The following is a 3912-nucleotide window of genomic DNA, read 5'->3' on the forward strand; positions in this document are numbered from 1 at the left end:
AGATTGTGTGTGGCTCTGATGATGAAGACGGAGCAGAGGAGAAGTAGCAGCATATACTCCTGTAAAAAAAAACAAAAAAACAACAACATACAAACAACTTTTTAGAACATTTAAGATGTGTTGTTCTATTTTAATTACACAACCCAAAACAGAAAAAAAAGTTTTCTGCAAGAAATTTATCATGTTGGGGTAACACATTTTTTATACATCTTAATGCAGTGTACGCCTAGATGAAATACACTTCTGTTTAGCGGTGAGGTTAGACAGAGGAAGAAAAAACAATCATTGGAAGACACTTACATTCACTTTCACAGCTGCTGGAATCTGCTTGAGGCATCTGCTTTTCTGTGTTAAAGAAAAAATATATTAATTATCAAAATGTAAATTACTTAAAACTTATATATTAATATATATATATAAGTAAGGGATAATGTATAGAGAGGCGGTCGTTATAGCGAATAACAACCCCGACAGGCTGAACAGGACCCCGACGCGAAGCGGAGGGGTCTTGAATCAGCCTGAAGGGGTTGTTATTCGCTATAACGACCGCCTCTCTATACATTATCCTGCTTATTACATGGCTACCTACAAAATAAATAAATAATTTGCCACGAATTATTGATTTAAAAAGGAGTTTATTGATTTAAAAACGATTGTATTGCTTCCGCCAAAGAAAATGTCTGGCAACGGTCTGTTATACTTCGCACCGGTCTGTTATCAAGAAATAACAGACCGCATTCTACATTGGAATTCAGCCAAGCCATGTAATAATAATTAATAACATATTTGATCAGCCTTAAAAAGGGCTTGTGTACCTTTTTCTGTTGCTCTTTTTTTTCTTCCTCCATTTCGGTCTCCACTATACTTCAGCCAGGTTTTTATTTTTTCCTCGGCTTCCACCACTTTTGTTCCTTGTTTTTTGGCTGCATCTGTCAGCATGAAATTAAAGAAAATTAAACAGAGAATTAAACAGAGGGTTAGCAGACAGATCATATCTGAGGTGTATTTTGTTGAGTTCTGTATGATTAGTGGATTAATTGGCATTCTTTCATTGACTTGCATTGTATTTCATTCAATGACACATTATGTGTATTATATGTAAGGAGTTGTTTCCACTTTTGCTATTTCAAAGTTATGTCTATGTTTTGAATGTTTTTTAAAACATATCACCTATGACAACTTTTGCTAGCAAGAGTGTAGAAAATGGGCTCTTCTGTCCTCTCCCTTGCCAGTTAAAATTGTTGGCCAACTCATTGGTTATTATTTCCCTCATGATTCTGTGGACAATGTCTTTGGCAGATGTTCCACCCAAGCTGGTAAGATATCTTGTCTATGAAAAAAAAAAAATGTGTTAAGCATCAGTAAATCAGGTCTAGATCTCTACAATGTTTGTATTCTTTTAAGTGAAGTAACAGAACATCATTTGAATTTACCAGAGAACGTTGTGTGTCTCTGTTTGACAGCCTATCCTCCAGATCTTTTATGCCTGTCATGCTCCTTAATGGAAACTGAAACTCCTCATTTACAACTTCAGCTGCATTCTCTCTTCGCATAATGGCCTGAAGGAGGAGCGTATTCTGCCTGACTTGACCCTTTATCTCTTCCAGCATCTGGTAGAGCCGGAGTTCTCTTTCTGATTCAGACAAACATACAATGCAACATTATAACTACACAGAATTGAACGTATAAAGAGAGAGACTGCATCTCTTCTTTTGTTGTCTTTATCATAACATAACTTTTCCAGCCTTTTGTTGAATCCATCCAAGCTTTTTTTTGAGACGTGTTGCTGGCATTAAAGGACAAGTTCGGTATTTTACACTTAAAGCCCTGTTTTCAGATCGTTTCTGATGAAATAGAAAGGTTAAGATTAAAATTTGGACACATGCTGCTGGCCCGAGAATTTTAGGATCCTTTCGCTTCCCCCCCCCCACCTCCAGAATGGCTGCATAGGTGCACTGGAACAATCCTGCATCATATCATTACGCCTGCTGGACTCATGGTATGGCAGCAAAGTTTCTTTATTATTACGCAGGAATGAGAGTATAGTTCCTAGCCATATCAGCCTAGAAAATCGCAACTTTTCATTTTCCGTCGGTCTTAGTACACGATGTAACTACAGAAGAGTCAAGTTTTAAATAGGAAAAATATCGAAACTCTTTGGTCATTTTTTTTGAGAGAGATGCTAATGGTCTTGTCCGATTCAATGATCTATGCTAAGCTATGCTAAAAGTGGTACCACCAGACCCGGAGATCGGCTGAATGGATTTGAAAACGGTAAAACTCAACTGTTTAACTCTGGGGGAGTTGTAAAATAAGCCTATTTCCTAAAAAAGTGGAGTATCCCTTTAAATTGTAGTTGTAAATCAAAGCACATTGATATTAAAGGGATAGTTCACCCAAAAATGAAAATTCTGTCATCATTTACTCACCCTCAAGTTGTTTCAAACCTGTATGACTTTCTTTTTTCTGCTGAACACAAAAGAAGATATTTTGAAAAATGTCTGTAGCCAAACAGTTGATGGACCCCACTGACTTTCATAGTAGGAAAACAAATACTATGGAAGTCAACTGTTTGGTTACAGACATTTTTCAAAATATCTTCTTTTGTGTTCAGCAGAAAAAATAAATTCATACAGGTTTGAAACAACTTGAGGGTGAGTAAATGATGACAGCATTTTCATTTTTGGGTGAACTATCCCTTTAAGGCTAATTGTTAAAAGCAGGGCTTAAAAGGTTTATCGAAAATAATACAACTTAGCCAGGCGAAGTTGGTTTTATTCTCCTTTTTGGTTAAATACATTTTATTTTGTTCCTTGAACAGTTTCTAATCCATGTTAGAGACTAAAGGTCATTACTAAAAAACTCCTGTAAAAAAAAAAAAAACTATTGTAAAAGGTTTGTAATAATTCTACGTACCATCTTGTCTTGGTTCAGGGACTGTCACAGCAGGTGCTGATGGTGCAAATGGTGGTATGGCTGGCAAGTTCAGGCTTTTGGCTCCATTACTACAGAATTTTTTTTTTTTTGGTCTTTCCATTGTCTCTGCATATGGAACAGTAAGAAACAGAATCAGTACAATGTACAATACATTGCCAAACATCACAACATTTACTTCCATCCAGAGTTTTGCTGCGATCTTAAGCAACAGGAAAGTGACCGATGTTCAAAAGTTGCTTTCAACATATCCTCCCCTTGGAATTAAATATAGTTTACTACAATTCAATTTTGACAGATATGTCAGATATAACCTTGTACTGTAATTTCCCAACTATTGGCCACAGTTTATACATTTATTTTGCTAAATTTCTTCAGGTTAATCCACGAGAGCAGTTAATATGATATTAATGTTTTTTTAACTTGCATAACACACTCTCCTGTGGCTTATACACAGGACATTACTTTAATTAATTCTAAGGGGACCATATTCCCAAGTCTTGGATTTAAGGAATCTGTGGTGACCAGATATGTTGGGAAATGATGCAATGACCACTGTATGTTTTCGTCTGTACCTGTGTGGAGCCAGCTTGTTGAGCCCTGCACTGGAGGTCTTCCTGGGGCTGTATCAGATGTAAATCCATTTACATATTTTGATGATGGTCTGTTGGACACATTAAGTGTAATCAGTTTTTTAAAAGTGCAGTGCAAATAAGCAGTAGGCTATAAAAGGAGAACAAAGAACAGAGGAAACATACACTCTTTTCCGTACACTGTCCTCATCAGTAGACTCCAAACTGTTGCCTTTACAAAACTTCACCAGCTTTCTTCTGGCTTTTTCATAGGAATCTAAACATAGATACAAACATCATCACTAAGCCTATTATCTGAACATTTGAAAAGAACTGCTTGGCATCACTCACAAGGAGCATCTTTTAATTTTTGAATATTTATTTCTCTATATTTCTCAATAATAAT

At 36.2% G+C, this 3912-nt stretch overlaps 1 long non-coding RNA gene across 1 annotated transcript; it reads right to left on the reverse strand.

The window, feature by feature from the left end:
• Positions 1-1265: 1265 nt before the first annotated feature.
• On the reverse strand, positions 1266-3024 carry LOC311091458. The gene is made up of 3 exons (XR_014608098.1): positions 2917-3024; positions 1434-1633; positions 1266-1330 (listed from the first exon to the last, which is right to left on the reverse strand). It is a non-coding gene; the product is annotated as an uncharacterized lncRNA (long non-coding RNA).
• Between the last annotated feature and the right edge of the window lie 888 nt (positions 3025-3912).

Source organism: Abramis brama (genome assembly GCF_963993115.1).
Source record: "Abramis brama genome assembly, chromosome: 1".
Classification (NCBI taxonomy): domain Eukaryota; kingdom Metazoa; phylum Chordata; class Actinopteri; order Cypriniformes; family Leuciscidae; genus Abramis; species Abramis brama.